Here is an 18,625-nt window from a genome sequence, read left to right on the forward strand (position 1 = left end):
GGGGTGTGAGTGTCACTGGATGCGTGACCAGCTGTATGAGTGAGTGACTGGGAGTATGAGTGAGTGTATGGGTGAATGAATGGAAGCATAAGTGGCTGTATATGTGAGTCACTGGGTATGTGGGTTGTTGTATGAATCATTTACTGGATGCACAACCACTCTATGCATGAGTCAGTGAGAGTGTGAGTGGCTGTATGAGTGAGTGAGTGGAAGTGTGAGTGGCTGTATGAGTGAGTGAGTGGGTGGGTGAGTGGCTGTATGAGTAAGTGAATTGATGTTTAAATGGCAGTATGACTGAATGACTGAGTATCCCAGTGGTTGTATCAGTAATTGAATGGGTATATGAGTTCTGTATGAATTAGTGTCTGGTTATGTGAGTAGCTGTATAAGTGACTGGGGATGTGAATGGTTGTTGAGTGTGTGACTAAGAGTATGAGAGACGTATGTGTAAGTGACTGTGTTTATAAGTGCTTGTATGGGTGAATGACTGGGAGTATGAGTAGCTGTGGGTGAGGTATTGGTTCTATAAGTGGCTGTATTGAACAGTGACTGGATGTGTTAGCAGCTGTATGGGTGACTGAGTGGGTCTGTGAGTTGCTGTATGAATGACTAATTAGGTAGTAGTGCATGCATTGATAAGTGAATGAGTATGCTCTTAACTAAGTCAGTGACTGATTAAGAGTATGGATGAGTAAATGAGTGAGTGACTGCAAGTATAATTGTCGGTATCAGTGTGTTACTGAATGTTAGTATGGCTGTATCATACTCTACCTAGTTGTATACCTTTATATATATACATTCTAAAAGTAGTGAGAAATACGTAATTAAGAAATTAATTTACTTCAGTAGATACTGTCATTGATGTGTTTAAAATGAATCAGAACAGAAATATGTTACTAATTAATTTTGCAAAACCTTTTGATAAAGTTTTAGTTTCTGCAATGCAAAGGTTCATACTAAATATCAAGCCATTATGCTCAAATAGTATTTTACATTACAGTGAACCATTTCCTTTCCCCATTTTTAATGTTGAAAGCTTTTGTTCACCATCATGAATGTACTGTATCAAGTTTCATCCTTCAATAGTGGAAACAAAACCAATCATAAAGATTTAAAAACAAAACTCATCATTTCAGCATCTCTTCTTTTCTTTCTCTGTATTAATATTTGGTGATTTAGCCATCATTTGCCTACTGGCATCTGGTGTCAGTGAGAATCAGTTGCCACATCCTGTTCAAAATAGTTGTTTGGAGGACCAACCCTTAGCAAAATGGCTTTAAGTTTCATGGAAGGTGTTAGCCATGTTCTGTAGGGAGCATTAAATAGTAGGAAAGAATGTCAAGTGCTCTTTGTGCAAGAAGTCCCTCTGCAGGAGTGCCTCCCACAAATACTCATGTGGTACTGCAAGTATGTTGATACAAGTGAGGAAATATATAACTCCAACTACTGTTGAAGCAGAAAAAGAACATACATATAAATCAGTATTGCATTAACAACATTTCAGAAACAGAACAGTGCACATTACTTTTGCTGTAACAGTAGATCACATTACAGTAAAACATTTTCATTTTTCATGTTCTCAGCTTTTATACTTGCACAACTCAAATGTTGCTATGTATAAAGACTCATAATTGAACAGTGGGGAAAAACTAATCACATGGGTTATATATTATATCACTACAAATAAGTGACACAAAGCATTCCACTCACTACAAACACTTCATCAATTGTTTTACATGCAATCTGTAAACTAATCTGTTAAACTCTATCCAAAAATGAATTCTCTGAGGCCCATATTTAAAAGAAAATGAAAGAGTGCGACACTGCGCCAAAATTGGCAGCGCCGTGCTCCGTCATTTTCACAATGCAGGGATGCGCCCTATTTGATTAAATACGGCAACCCCTGTGATGTCCCCTGCGCTGGCACTCAATTAGGTAGCCTGCAGCAATGCAGGCATCCTTGCAACATCATACAAGGATGTCTGCATTGAGGGGTTTGACTGTTTATGTGTGGGAAGGTATCCCTTCCTACACATAAACAATCACTAATGTCGATTTGGCACTGCAGCATACAGAAGTGCCAAAGCGTCGTTTTGAAATGATTGTTCATGTGCAGGAAGGGACACCTTCCTGAGCATAAACAATCACATCTGGCATTTTGCTCTTTCTATGTGTGCTGCAAAATAAAAGTATTCCTCCTCATTGCGCCTTGCTAACCCCACGGCAGGAGATTTTAGTGCTGCCTCAGAAAGTGGCATTACACTTCCTTGTGAATATGGATTAGAGGTAATCCCCACTGAAGCGTCACAGAAAGTGATGCTCCAGTGGCGCTAGGGGCTCTTAAATATGCCCCTTAGTGTTACACTGGTACAATAGTATTAGTAGATATACAGGACATTCATGTTTCAGAGATGTTTTTGAAGACATCACCCCCGGTAGGCCAAATGATGCCAAAAATATGGATGATGCTGGCAGATTAAATTTCATACATTACATTATTTCAAGAAATATGCCATATAAATTTGTTTGGAGAAACAAAAAGAACCAAGATTATACTTTCAATGTCTTTGTTGTATCAGTTTAAGGTTCAAACGAATGCATTGTGTCCATCCAATTTTACTCTATATTAGAAAATATAGGTTTCTGAAGATATCACCCCTGGTAGGCTGAATGATGTCTAAAACACTGACAATCCACATAAAAGCAAATCGTAGATCATGTTTTTCCCAAATATACTTGTTAGAATTTTGACTGAAGAAACAAAAGGTAAGAATTTCATAGTTTGAAAGGCAGTTTAGGTTTTAATATTAGGTTACTGTCATTGCATCCATCCACCCAGTTTCTTTCTTTAAATAGACAGTGTAGTTTCCAGATGTTATATTAACTCCTTCATGAAAGATAATGGCTATAGTAGCATACGTTCTTTGAGAAATTGATATTTGTCCAGCTTTGAAGTTTGTAATTTCACCTTCCAATTTAGATGAATCTGATTGCTGTAACATTAATGTAAGGTATTTTCCAGTTCTTTGTGGATGGATGTAAAACATAACTTTTTATCTACAATTTGGGAAGGTCATATTTTGGCTTGAGTTTTTAATCAATCTGTATCAACTACAGAAATTGGATAAATTGAATTCAGTACACGATTCGAAAGAGCAATCTTCACAGTCATGGTTCAATTTGTAACGCAGTCTAAATAATCCATCAATACTTACTTCTTATTATTATTTTAATAATCCAAGGATGACCACTTTAAATTATTGTGCTTCTTGATTACTTTTTAGAGTAAATACTACAGATCCATTACATGTATCTACAAGGTCTGGAATGCCTGAAGCAGAATGCAAAAGGGTCTTTTCACTCAGCAAACATTGGAACAAATAGTACTGTGCAGAACACAATCTGTAATCTGCTTTCTGTTGGATTCCATTTACAGCATATGGTAAATGAAAGAGTACATTGAGAACAGCATTTGCATAGCAGTTGATACCTGTTTTTTTTTTTTTTTAACTGGTAACCTACAATTTCTCCCTCATTTTCCACGTTCTTTTTCTTAACACTCTCTAGATTGCCCTTCTTTTTCTTCTTTTCTTGGACATCAGTCAACTATTTTGTAAGCTTCCACTTTGGACAGATTATTCATTTCTCATAAATAGGAAAGTCACCTAAGTGAGCAGAATATAAACTTCTTAAGCGATTATACTCTCTCCCACAGCTTACATCAGCACTAACTGTGCTTTCATCAAATTCAACCAAAAACAAACCGTACAATGTTCTAACATGCAATAATGTTACATATGACATACCTTCTTCTAATACTGTACTTCCAATATTGATAAAAGCTGATGTCTACACTTAAACCTTGTGATTTATGGGTAGATACTTCATACGCTAGAGAGACTATGAACAGTTGCTGCTGGACATATAAGTCCTTTACAAGAAAATACGTAGAATACAATGGCCAATGGCTTCAAGCCGTCAATCTGATAACATTTAAAGCCAAATATTCAACCTCATCTTTATTTGGAAAATTAATGAAATCAATAACTTTACCTGTTCTACCATTCACTAACCCTTCCTCAACATTTCAATTACAGCACAAAATTACTCAACAGTTTTTGCATGTGTAAACCCTTTTCGAATTGTGCAGTCCTGGATACAGACTTCTCTAAAGAATCCAATTTTAGTTTTAGTTTTTGTGTTGGCAGTATTGTCACTATCTGATGCTCCATTTTATCAGTAGATGTAATTTCCAAAATATCTTCTTTTGATGAAAATAATTTCTTAATAAGGCGGCTTTCTAAAGAATGTTTTCCATCTTTGTCAGAACTCCTACTCTAATGTAATTCTGAATGTTTCCGTATTCTACATCAAAAGCTTGACACATATTCTCTACTAGTTCCTTGCTTTCAAAGTTTAACAATAAATTACATTGACAATACTTCCCAAAGAATTTCTTGTTCCATTATGAAGAAGTGTTGTAAATGCAGGTTTTCCTTTCACGGGGGTAAGCTGTAGTAGGTCACTGAAGATAATTAAATACAGCATGTCACACTCTGTTTTTAGAATCTGCTGCATTCTTAAGTGTATGGAGACAAACATTAAATTTGATACCATGCTTTCCTCATCAATGAGTAAAATCTTCCCTTTTTTCAATAATCTTGACATCTTGTGACAAGCTTCACCAGATAAAGTCTAGTGTTCTAGTTTATTATCATGTTCAACAGGAAGCATGAGTAGCCAATGTGTAGTAATTCCTTTAATATTGTGGGCACTTAATTTTGTTGAGAACTTTAACTAAAAAGCTTTTCCTGGTGCCAGTTCGACCACTGATATGTAGTAGGAGTGGATTAAATAAAGATCATCCACGTTCTTTCTTTTCATGCAAAAATCTGTGCTTTATTTTATCCTTTACTATACATAACATAAATTTCTTTCTCTTCATCGTTCAGTTGTTTTACTAACTGTTCAAAATCAACAACTTCTTCCCTTGCTTGATGCATTGCAGCCTCCACCTCATTCACAGCTATGCCTGCCTTATTCTGAATAACTGGTTATCCAAGAGGATTGTGACTTAGAGGTCCAAAACTTTGGCTGCTTTGTGAACTCTCTTAGCTATCCCAGCAACGGTTTCTTCTTGTTCAATCTCACCAGTCAACATTTGCAAGTAATTTAGAAAGATTGAACAAAGTAGTTTGGAAAGACTGACCCTGAATGCTGTCTTTCACAGCATTGAAAGAATCTTTATAGCAGTCATAGGCCCTCATTACAACCCTGGCGGTCGGTGTTAAAGCGGCGGTAAGACCACCAACAGGCCGGCGGAAAAAATTGAATCACGACCGTGGTGGAAACCGCCAACATAGACAGCCACATTAACACTCCGACCGCCACAGCAGTACAAACAAACAGCATGGCGGTCACCGCCAACAGACAGGCGGAAGATAATGTACCGCCCACACTATTATGAGAGGCCAATCCGTCACCTTTTCCGGGGCGGATTCAACGTGAACCAAAACACGGAGGAAACAGGACTTGGAAATGAAAACCCTCACCTCTACACACCCCACGAGGAACCAGGACGCCATGGAGCCGGAACTCCAAATACTCCCTGCGATTATCTTCCTGTTCCTCTACCAGGAGCACGACAGATGGCGGCGACGACCACGATGAGTACTGCACCTACAACACAGGGGAGGGGGAGGGAAAAGAGAGTGACACACACACGCAACACCCCCACACTCACCCACAACAACACACACACCAATACATGCTGAAAAGTTACATTTTCCCTCCAACCCCCCGTGGAAGAACGCAAGGACAAAAGGAAATGATTTGAACGATTGTAATCAAGAAAAATCCATTACTCAAAAATATATATACACTATTAACAAATATATACACCAAGATTTCAAGTCCATGTACTGCACCATATAGTCCGTGGACCACTGGGCCCAAAATGCATGGGTGAGGCCCACACAAGATACCCAATCCAAACGGAGAGAACACTGCAGGGGTATCAGATTGAAATAAAACAGGCACCTCAGGTGGAAGGGAAGGGGGGCACCTCAGCCGGATGAGTGCATGACGCCAGCTCCACGAGGGGGCTCCATGCCCATTGATGTATCCTGGGGAGTGCAAAGCCACAGTCTCTCAAGTCTCTCCAGTGGGTGGGTTGCCCACTGCTTTATCCTGGGGAGTGCAAAGCCACAATCTCTCAAGTCTCTCCAGTGGATGGGTTGCCCACTGCTTGGTCCTGGGGAGTGCACAGCGACAGTGTCTCAAGTCTCTCCAGTGGGTGGGTTGCCCACTGCTTGGTCCTGGGGAGTGCAAAGCCATAGTCTCTCAAGTCTCTCCAGTTGGTGGTTTTCCCACTGCTTTATCCTGGGGAGTGCAAAGCCACAGTCTCACAAGTCTCTCCAGTAGGTGGTCTGCCCACTGCAGCATCCTGGGGAGTGCAAAGCCACAGTCTCTCAAGTCTCTCCAATGGGTGGTTTGCCCACTGCAGCATCCTGGGGAGTGCAAAGCCACAGTCTCTCAAGTCTCTCCAGTGGGTTGGCTGCTCACTGCTTTATCCTGGGGAGTGCAAAGCCACAGTCTCTCAAGTGGATAACAGTCTCCACTGGTTCTGGAGAGGGCTTTGTGCCCAGAGTGCTTCATCCTGCCAAGGACTGAGGTAGTGGATGCAATACTCCACTGACAGTGGGGCAACATGCAAGCTGCCCAGGCCCCTGGAACTGACCACCTGCCTCGTACGAATGACCACTGGGGATGGCAGCCATGTCTGTGGTGGTGCCTCTGGCTCAGGATGTGGCGTGGCTGCTGGCGGTGCTTTGTGGTCATTGGGCAGCGGTGCTGGTGGGGGGCTCACTGACCTCGGTGCTTGCGGCGGTCATTGGGCAATGGTGCTGGTGGGGGGGCTCACTGACCTCGGTGCTGGCGGCAGTGTCATGAGCGGCAGTGCTGGTGGGGGGCTCACTGACCTCGGTGCTAGTGGCGGTGTCATGAGCGGCGGTGCTGGTGGGGGACTCACTGACCTCAGTCCTGGCGGCGGTGTCATGAGCGGCGGTGCTGGTGGGGGGCTCACTGACCCTGGTGCAGGCGACAGTCTTGTCCGCTGTGCAGGTTGGTGGTGACTTGCCTTTCTTTCTCAGGCCCTTCCCCACCTTGGATGGTGGTGCAGCTGTCTTGCCAACTGTTGTCTTGGCTGAGCCCTTGGTGGCAGGTGTTTTGGCCTTCTCCCTCTGGGATGTGGGCAACTTCTTCTGTTTTGGAGATGAGAGAATGTCCTTGGCCTTGCTCCTTGGGACACTGGCAGCCCTGCTGCTTGGCGCACTCCAGAAGCCGGTTACTGCTGGCACCACTGAGGTGCTGGGATGGGACCTGGAAAGGCGGGCCATATGGGATGGAAGGGGTAGGGGAGGTGAAAGGAAGAGGTCAAGGTGTGACAGGAAAAGTCTTTTAGACACACTGGGATGGGTAGATGGAGGGGCGTTGGGAGTGGAGGAAGAGGTAGTAGTTGTGGGAGGTGTTTGTTTGCTGACTTTGGGTGAAGGTGCATGGTCTGGAGGCTGTTGTGAGGTGGATGGCTGTTGGGTGGGTGTGTGACTGCGTTTGTGTACTTTGGGAGGAGGGCTCACAGACACACTGGTAGAGGACACAGGGGATGTGTGACTGATAGTGGGGGTGGTGATTGCACGTGAGCGGTGTGTGGTGATGGGCGTGCTGGTGATGGAGGTAGTGGCTGAGGATGAAGTGCATGCAGGTGTGAGTGTAGATGTGACAGGGAGGGAGGAGGGAGACGTGCAGGAGGGGGACACAGTGGAGACAGTGGATGTTGATATGTGTGCATGGGTATGATGCTTGTGTGAGTGCCTGTGGGATGTGTGGTGCTTATGTTTGCCAGAGCTACCCTTGTGTGTTGAGGTGTGTGCATGTTGGTCTAATGGTGTGCTTGGGATAGGCTGAGGTACAGGGGATTGGGTCTGCGTGGAGGAAGTTGGAGGGGGGAGGTTGGACAGAGGGACAATGGCTGCCATCAGTGCTGAGGCCAGAGTCTGAAATGCTCGCGGTTGGGCTGCCTGGCCAGAATGAATGCCCTCCAGGTATGCATTTGTCTGTTGCAACTGCCTCTCTACACCGTTGATGGCATTCAGAATGTTAGACTGCCCAACAGTGAGGGATCTCAAGAGGTCAATGGCCTCCTCACTGAGGGCAGCAGGGCTGACTGGGGTAGGGCCTGAGGTGCCTGGGGCGAAGGAGATGCCCACCTTCCTGGGTGAGCGGCCACGGGACACACGCTGAGGGGCTGCTGGGAGGGCGGTGCTGGGAGGGGGGGTGGCGGCCGTACATGTAGATGGGGGGCACAGAGGAGCCTGCCACCGCAAGGGAGTTCCCATCAGAGGAAGAGTTGTGTCGCTGGTCTCAGCTCCAGTCCCCGCCGTGGAGCTCCCCTCACCCTCCATCCCAGTGGTGAATTCTAAGTCCGTAGTCTCGCCCTCCAGGGCCTTGTGGGATGCAGCTCCCTCCTGCTCCAGTGGCACAGCTCCTCCGCCTGATGATGCTAATGCACACAAGAACAGGGAGACCACAAAAGGGGGGGGAGAAATTAGAAAGACATGTTCAGTGCATGCAACAACGCTACCGTTGGCGGACACTACAGACACAGCAGCCCTCTGCACTATACCGTGCACTTAAAGTTCCCTACTTGATCACAGGGACATGGGTTCATGGCCTATGCCCGACTGCTGCACACATGGAAGTCACAGGTGCCTGACTGGGTGTAGATGGCTCTTACTACTGGTGGGATTGGGGTGCCACTTGGCCTGCCTCACAAAGGGTCCTTGCCTACAAGGCTCGCCCTAGCCTAGGGAAACGCACAGCCCACCTCCCCCACCCAGACACCTCCAATGCGCGCAGAGTCAGATGGATGTGACTGTTCTCACCCCTTGTGGCTGCTGTGATGCCCTCAAGCACCCATCCAACTCCAGATATGTCACTGCCAGGATCCGGAACATCAGGGGGGTCATGGTGCGACGGACACCCCTCCCACATTGGGAGGCCATCCCCAGTTGGGTCTCCGCCGTCTTCTTGCTCCAGTGGCGAATGTCCTCCCATCTTTTAAGGCAGTGGGTGCTCCGTCTGTGGTGGACCCCCAGGGCCCGGACGTCCTTGGCGATGACACGCCAAATATCCTTCTTCTGGTGGGCGCTGACCTACAGGAATAGTACAGGGGAAAAGGTAAAACATTAACCATCCAGACTGTCACAGTCATTGGTCATCTTCCCACCCTTGCCCTGACGCACATACACTCACCGTCGTATCATGCATGCCTCAACCCCCCCATCTCCCATCCAAACCACTCCAAACAGGCATTGCCCATACAGCATGATCACAGTGTACTCACCTGTTTGTCTGGAGGACCGTAGAGTAGGGTGTACTGGGGGAGAACCGGATCCACAAGCTTCTACAACTCCTCTGATGTGAAGGTAGGGGCCCTTTCCCCAAATACTTGAGCCATTGTCACTTCCAGACTGAGGTCACAGCCGCACTTGCAGTGTAGGTCCTCTCCTGTCGAAGATCAGGTATCAAGTGAGTGAACAGACAGAAAATGGCGGTCACGACCGCAACGGTGCGTATCGTCACCGCCGGCGTACATTGTCATTGGCTCCTGGGACCCATAGGGTCCAATGTTAACCAATGCAGGATTGCGCAGCGGTCTTCGACCGCCTCCCGCGACTGTGTACAACACCAGTGCAGTTACCTCATATCCCCTTGTCCCACATTACAGGTCAGGCAGCCACCATTTCAGGGGGCCACATATCATTAATTTTAAATGCGTTACACATATCTAGGCCTTGCATACACACTAAGACAGGCACATAGCAGATTTACTAATGTGCGCAAGAAAGTTGTTATTTTCGTACCTCATCATTGGCTGACCCTCTGATCACTGTTTTCTTCCATAGAGCACCTCCGCTGGGGCAGGTGAGGAGACGGCGGCATGCTCCGGTGTACAGACCGCTGGTGGACCTGTCGACAATGGAAGAGCGACATGTAATAGTCGCCTACAGACTTGATTGTGCCACAATCCAGAAACTGTGTGCCCAGTTGGAGACAGACCTGATGTCAGCAATCCACCATCCAACAGGAATCCCCCCTCTAGTGCAGGTCCTGTCAGTATACATTTCCTGGCAAGTAGGTCTGTTCAAACTAAAGTGGCCATGGCATCAGGGATGTCCCAGCCTATGTTATCAAACATGTTGTCTGCCCTGCTGAAACACATGCGCAGCTACATCATTTTGCCTCAGGTGGAGGATTTGCCTATGGTGAAAGGTGACTTCTATGCCCTGGGACATATCCCCAACATCATAGGTGCCATTGATGGGACACATGTGGCCTTGGTACCCCCCGCAGGAGAGAACAGGTGTACAGAAACCGGAAGAGCTACCATTCAATGAACGTGCAGATGGTGCGTTTGGCAGACCAGTACATCTCCCATGTGAACGCCTAGTTTCCTGGCTCAGTGCATGACACTTACATTCCGAGGAATAGCAGCATCCCTTATGTGATGGGGCAACTCCAGAGGCACCGTGTGTGGTTATTAGGTGAGGACAAGGAACCTATACAGTGTGAATAGTTGTCTGGGTCTGGGGTTGTCCCTATGTGTTAGTGTGTGTCTAATAGTTGTCCCTCGACATTTGCGGGGGACTGTGGCTACCCCAACATGTCATGGCTACTGACCCCAGTGAGGAATCCCAGGACAAGGGCAGAGGAACTCTACAATGAGGCACATGGAAGAACTAGGAGGGTTATAAAGAGGACCTTCTGCCTCCTGAAGGCCAGGTTCCGGTGCCTCCACATGACAGGTGGTTCCCTATACTACTCACAAAAGAAGGTGTGCCAGATCATCGTGGCCTATTGTATGCTGCACAACTTGGCTTTGCGGTGACAGGTGCCTTTTCTGCAGGAGTATGGTCCTGAAGGAGGTGTTGTGGCAGCTGTGGAGCCTGTGGACAGTGAAGAAGAGGAGGTGGAAGAAGAGGACATAGACAACAGAAACACCATGATCCAGCAATACTTCCAGTGAGACACAGGTAAGAAGACATCACTGCCTCCTACATCTGATAAAATTGTTCGACCTATCATCTGTCTGTCACTTTCACCCAGTGTATGGACCCTGATTTGTCACTTTCCCTTTTCGATTTCACAAATGTGGGTCCCACTGTGTGACCTCTGCTCTGTTACCTCATGGACTAGATCTGTGTGACATAGGTATGTTGACAATACAATGGACATTGCTATTTCCCTCAGTTATTGCAAATACACATTTGTGAAAGCACAGACTGACTCCAGATTGTTTTGTGATTCAAGGGTGTTTATGTAAGTGCAAAATAGTGGAGGGGGTTGTAAAATGGGCTGGGGTGATGGTGGAGGAAAGTCCATGGCAGAGTCCAGTCTATTAGTCTCACAGGTGCATTGTCCAAAAGGGCATTGGAAGTGGAGCTAGGGCAGTTTAAGGATGGACAGGGTGACAAAGTGGGATAGAAGGATGACAATCAGGGTGGTCTCATTTCTTGGCGGGGGTCTTGGCATTGTTCTCTGTCTTTGTCCTGGATCTCAGGGACCGCTTGGGAGTGGTTCTCCATCTGTAGGGGTGGGGTGCTGGTGTCATGGTCCTGTGGCGGTGCCTCCTGTCCACTAGCGCCGGTGGAGGTGGTGGGTAGTTTATCGTCCAGGCTAGTGTCAGGGGCCCCTTGTTGTGCCACAGTGTCCCTCCTGGTGTTCACGAGGTCCCTCAGCACCCCTACAATGGTGCCCCGGGTGGTATTGATGGATTTGAGTTCTTCCCTGAACCCCAAATACTGTTCCTCCTGCAGCCGCTGGGTCTCCTGAAACTTGGCCAGTACCGTTGCCATCATCTCCTGGGAATGATGGTAAGCTCCCATGATGTTGGAGAGGGCCTCGTGGAGAGTGGGTTCCCTGGGCCTATCCTCCCTCTGTCACACAGCAGACCTCCCAGTTCCCTGGTTTTCCTTGGCCTCTGTCCATTGAACCGTGTGCCCACTACCACTGCCCCCAGGTCCCTGCTGTTCTTGGGGTGGTGGGTTAGCCTGGGTTCCCTGTAGTGGTAGACACACTGCTGCTTGATGTGTCCTGGGGACAGAGGTATTGGCCCGCTGAGTTGGTGCTGTGCTGGTGTTTCCAGTGGGGGGAGGGTCTGTGGTGGCCTGTGCCAGTGTCAGGGGAACCGACTGTCCCGAGGTCCCTGATGGGCCGGGCTGGTCATCTAGATCCAGATGGACAGAACTGCTGTCATCACTGTGGGCCTCTTCTGTGGGTGGAGTGGACATGTCTGGAACCTCCTGTCTGGTGACGATGGGTAGGGGTCCTGCAGGGGTGTAAAGGCATGATTATTGCATCTGTGTGTGCAATGGTGTGCAATGGGTGGGTGACCCTGTACCCCAGTGCTTACATCATGTGTAGGACCTTGTGTGATAATTGTTTAGGGGTCTGTGTGGGTATGTGTAGTGGATATACATTGGTGATGGGTGTCCATGCTTTGTTGTTGCATGCAGGGCTTGGTGTTGGGATATGTGGTTTGTGATAGTGGAACACATGTGAGGAGTTGCAGTGATGGGGTGAGGGTGAGGGTGGAGGTATGTGATAGCATGCAGGTAGGGTGGGGGATGGAGTAGTTAAAGCTTTGACTTACCAGAGTCCATTCCTCCAGCTACTCCTGCGAGGCCCTCAGGATGCAGTATAGCCAAGACCTGCTCCTCCCATGTTGTTAGTTGTGGGTGAGGAGGTGGGGGTCCGCCGCCAGTCCTCTGAACTGCAATGTGGTGTATGGAGACCACAGAATGCACCTTCCCCCATAGGTCGTTCCACCTCTTCCTGATGTCATCCCGTGTTCTTGGGTAATGTCCCACTGCGTTGACCCTGTCCACGACTCTGCGCCATAGCTACATCTTCCTAGCTATGGTGGTGTGCTGCACAAGTGATCTGAATAGCTGTGGTTCTACCCGGATGATTTCCTCCACCATGACCCTGACCTCCTCCTCAGAAAACCTGGGGTGTCTTTGCGATACCATGGTGTGGTGTGGGTGATGTGTGAGGTGGAGTGTGTTGTGATGTGTTGGGTGATGTTTAGGGGTGTGTGGTGTTTTGTGCGTGGATGTGTATGTGTGATGGTGTTGTGTGCTTCTGTATGCTGGTGTGGTCTTTGCTTTGCTGTCTCTCTGCTTCTTCCAAATTTTTTGTTGTAAGGGTTTGTGGGTAATGTGGGTGTGTGTTTTATATTGTATTGGGTGTGTGGGAGTGGTGTGTGTATGTGTATCAGGTGTGTGTATTTGGAATTGCCCTATGTGGTTGTGTTTTGTATATGTGTGGGTATTTTGAGCAGGGCGGTGTGTACAGCCAATGGAATGCAGCGGTTGAAAGACTGCTGCATGTATTCGTGGGTTGTGATAGTGTGGGCGTATTCCTGTTGGTGTGATGGTGAAGGTTTTGATATCGCCAGTTTATCTCTGATCTGTGGTGTGGCGGATTTCTGTGGGTGTCTGGATTTTGGTGGATTCTGAGCTCTGGGTCGTAATAGCTGTAGCAGAATTCCGCGGCGGTGTGTTGGTGGTCTTCTGCACAGCGGTAAGTGGAACTTACTGCCAATGTTGTAGTGAGGGCCATAGTCTCCAATTAGTTTTGATTCAGCACTTGAAAAGTTGTAGACGTGCAAAGTAGAAGGACTCTCTTTTGTCTGTAGTTTGGCAAATAAGTTTTCTGGGGTTAAGTAGATTTCCATTGTTGTGTCTGACCAAAGAACCGTCACATCCAAGTATCTCATATTTTCCTTCTTCTATATTTTTCACTACATTGCTTCTATATCTGAAGTATTGAAGTACTTTGTAAAGGATTATGTTTTTCATGATGTGGACTCCTTTTTGGTACTATGTATTCAACATATTAGATTTTACAATGTCTCTATCTTCCTGATGAAACTGCTAGATACTGATTTTCTTATAAAGACTTTAACACTATATTTCCCATATTTGCAGGCCCTAGACTTACCCAACAATTCTGACCTGTCTGAGCACTCATAGAGCCCAATTTCTTTGTGGGGAAGCATTTTCAAGATGAAACTGTACAATATCTTAGTTTTCTGCAGAAATCTCCTCCCACATCTCTTTCATTTCTGTTTTCACAGATTTTGAAGCAACCTACTGAGCTACAGCCATGGAGTTATCTGTAAAAAAATGTTTGTCCTTGTCTGCATACTACATATTCAAAATGAGTGGATTATAGTCATTAATGTACTTTGAGACCACTTTTCTTTTCAGTCTGTATGTATTTTTTGATGACTTTTATGTCAGTTTATGCCTGATTACAAATAGAAAGCTGTTTACTGTTCTTTGTAAAATTTACACACATTTACGATTTTGAAAGTGCAGAACTTGCCTCAAACATTTTCACCACTGTCTTTTAGAATGGAATACTGTTCTATGAAAGAAAGGATAGACTTATTACTGTCTGTCACACATTTTGGTGCATTTCTATCCATAACAGCATGTGAATATGAGGAGCACCTCTTGCTTGGTACTCTTTGCATCACAAGAAATCAGTTACTTTGCCAAGAGGAGGTCTTGTTTTATTGCAGATAGCTTGAAACCAATGCTCAAAATATCTGCAAACATTAGTGGGATCCAAGGAACAAAGTTTTCCAGCATTCTTTGCTTTAATGTCTTACTATTAGAATGTGCTTCTCTCATTAATTCAAGCAGGTCATCCACGCATACTCAGCACAACAGGTTGCTCAACATGCATTTCAGCTTACCGTGACAACAATGCTAATACTCATTGGTGCCACATTGGCACGCCATCAAATTAATCAAGCTGTACTCCAACTTCTCATCCTTTCCATTAACTTTTTCAATGAACTCCTTTGCAGAAAGGTTTTGAAGATTCACTCCTGTCTTCAATATATAGTTTACAGCGTGTGAAAGTCCAGACCAGTCACTTTGAAAGAGATGATGAAATATGTAATGGGTACACTGGCGACATCTAGGAACTTCTGAATATAATCTGGTTGACAGGTATTCAGCTGCTGGTATCTGTATGAGGACATCATCATAGCATCCACCTTCTCTAGTGGGAAACTTGTGGAAAACAGCGAGCCTCCATATTTTTCTCCCATACACTCATGGGAGCTCCTTTTGCTTGCTTCATTTGAAACAGATCAATAGCATCACCACTAACATTCTTAGAATGTAGAGGATGAATGCTATAGTTGTCATAAATTTCTTCCACTCTCAATCTATCCACCTTTTCGATCTGACAGTTTATGGTAATGTGTTATCCTCCATATGAGTTATAGCTTGAACAACATCAGCATTTTTATATGAAATATTATTTTTTACCAGCTATAAGTTTGCTTTTTTCGCATTGCTAGCATCCACTAACTCTTGAATTGTTTTTAGTACTTGACAGGGACACCATTAACTACAGTAATAAGTGGTTTATCAAAATCTCTCTGCATTTCTATAGTTTCAATATTATGTATGAAATCTAATGGTGAATATAAATCTCTACTTTTAAGACCTTTCTGTAGCTCTGTTGTAGGTAATTTGCCTGTTTTTTGTCCCTACAAACTATAGCTTGAAAAGGATGTATAATAATTGATTCATATACATTTAAATCTTGAAGTTCTTGTGGATCTGAACTATTTCTAACTTGTTAAATTCTGCTCTAGCTGGCATTTTAATATCCTCTAATTTATCATAACAGTACTTACAAATAATTTGTTGTTTGGAACAATCAAACGGTTCCTCTACAAAAAATAAGTAGCAAATTATTGTAACTTTTCTCTGGTCTCTTCTTCAGTTTTTGAATACAGAACAACACAACAACTTTTGCAGTGAGTGTACCAACAACACATACAAACAGTTTGGTTTCTCAGGAAGCAAATGTGTTTAACTTCGTAATCTCTTCTTGAAAGTTATCAACACTAATACCTGTCTTCTGTTCTTCTACACCGGCATATACCCAGTCATCATTTTCCCTACACACCTTTTCAGGACCTAAGAAATTAAATTGAACATCTTCACACTCTTTCCAATTCTCCTACTGTACCATACAAAAGAGCTCTATGTGTCTCTCCTAAACATAGAGCAGACGTTTTCACACAGTAAAGCCTCCTCACTAAAGTTTGCATTTTTTAGTGGTGTACTGCTAACTTTCTGAAATTCATTTCTCTGGTAGACATGCTAGTGAGTGTCACTGTAAATTAGAGTATTTTCTTACTTTGCATGGATCTTCTCCCTGCAACATACCTATTGTTGGAAAATGTCCCTCTCTGAAGGGTCACCACAAACCTTTTGCCTTTCTCCTCTTTTTCTGACCTCATTTTGTTGGCTTTAGGACTCTGCACACTTTACCACTGCTAACCAGTGCTAAAGTGCATGTGCTCTCTCCCTAAAAACATGGTAACATTGGCTCATACCCAATTGACATATTTTATTTGCTTGTAAGTCCCTAGTAAAGTGCACTACATGTGATCAGGGCCTGTAAACTAAATGCTACTAGTCAGCCTGCAGCACTGATTGTGCCACCGACATAAGAAGCCCCTTAACCATGTCTCAGTTCTGCCATTGCAAGGCCTGTGTGGCAGTTTCCCTGCCACTTCAACTTGGCATCTAAAGGTACTTGCCAAGCATTACATTTCTCTTTTTTTACACAAAAGTCACCCCTTAGGTAAGTCATAGGTTGCCCACAGGGCAGGGTGCTATGTAAGTACTAGGCAGGATATGCACTTATATGTTTTACGAGTCCTGGTAGTGAAACACCCACAAAGTAATTTTTTCAATACTTGGAAGCCTGCTCCTTTCATACACCATCATTAGGGATTCCATTGTATGCTTTTAAGTGGTAATTTCTGATCTGAAAGGAATAGGCTTGTCATATTTGGTATGGTTGTAATTGTAGTCAGAAACCTACTTACTGGTGAAGTTGGATTTTACACTACTACATCAGAAATACCACTTTTAGAAAGTAGGCATTTCTCTGCACCAACTACCATCTGTGCCTTACAGCCTGTCTCCAATCCACGCCTGGTCTGTGCTGGTTGACAGCTCCCCTTGTGCTTTCCACCCAGACAGCCATAAACATAGGATACTCAGCTGCATCTGCATTCATCTTCATATAGATGGCTTTCTCTGGGCTGGAAGGGTTGAGGGGCTCTCTCTTACACCCCAAAGGCCAGTGGCCTGCCTTCACACAAAGAACTGATAACCCCCAACAGAGTTCCTGGCAGCCTGGTCTGGGTTGAAAGGAGAGCTTTTGTACTTCAAAGCCCTCTTTGAAGTTTCCTCCACTTCAAATGCACTTTTGGGTACACATACTGGGTCAGTGACCCCAACAAATCAGATTCTCCTGGAGCTACAACTGCACACTGTCAAAGAGACTGCCTGGCTGCCCAAAGGACTCATCTGGACTGCTTTGCTGGAAGGACTGCTGCTATGCTTCTTGCCCTGCTGCCTCCTGCCTGCTGGTCCTGACTCTGCTGGAAGGACTCTGCCTTCACCACACATGCACTCCAAGGGCTTGGATTGAGCTTGCCTCCTGTTCTGAAGTCTACAGGCCACAAAGATTTTGGAAAATCAACGCAACGCCTGTAGTAATCGATTCAGCACCTGCCTTGCAGCAAAAAAATTGCTGTATCACCTACTGAATCAATGCAGCGCCTGCTACTTCTTGCCAGCACATCAAGGATTTTCAATGCATCATCCCTGGGCATCAGAATATCCCTGAATTACATTGAGGAACCAAGACTGCGCTTTTGGAAATCCACGCATCACCTTGAAGCATGGAAAGAAACACACCTCCCCAAATGCGGCCCCTGTGCATCATTACTTTTCATGCATCCCAGGTATCGTGTGTTACAAGGATACAACCATTGATTCTTAAGGATTGAGACATTTAAAAAGTAATATCTTGACTTGTTTATCTTGTATTTTTGTCATTTTGGTCTTATTTTAGTCAGACAAATATTATTTATTTTACTAATCTGGCATTAGTTCTTTTTGTGTTGTTTTCACTGTATTTCTGTATGAATTATTGCTCAAATACATTACACTTTGCCTTCTGTGTTAAGCCTGCCTGATCTGTGGCAGGCTACCAGAGGGTGAACACAGGATTATTTAGTTTGTGTAGTGATTTACCCTGACTAGGATTATGGTCCCTATTTGTACAAGGGTGTATAACTCTGACAACTAGTACCCAGTTTTAACACCTATTTTCTATTTCAGACTTCTGAAGGAAAACATACGTAGGACATTTCTCAATATATCAATAGATTCCTGCTGAACAAACCAAATGCTACTACCATTCCATTTGTGTGAAGAGGCCTGTCTATGCCTTCCCTGTACCTCTTTGGCCATCATTTTGCGCAGATACCATCTCCTGTTATGAAATAGGATTACCATCCTTCATCTCAAAACATTGTCTAGATTCTTCAATTGCATGCACTATTGTGTTCTATTGGAAATTAGAATTAAGGAAAGACTCACTACTGGTGGTATGTTTCCATTCACTGCTGAAAAGTTTGCAAAAATTTGTTCTATTGATAACTCTTGTT

The sequence above is a fragment of the Pleurodeles waltl genome, chromosome 5 (genome assembly GCF_031143425.1).
Source record: "Pleurodeles waltl isolate 20211129_DDA chromosome 5, aPleWal1.hap1.20221129, whole genome shotgun sequence".
Classification (NCBI taxonomy): Eukaryota; Metazoa; Chordata; class Amphibia; order Caudata; family Salamandridae; genus Pleurodeles; species Pleurodeles waltl.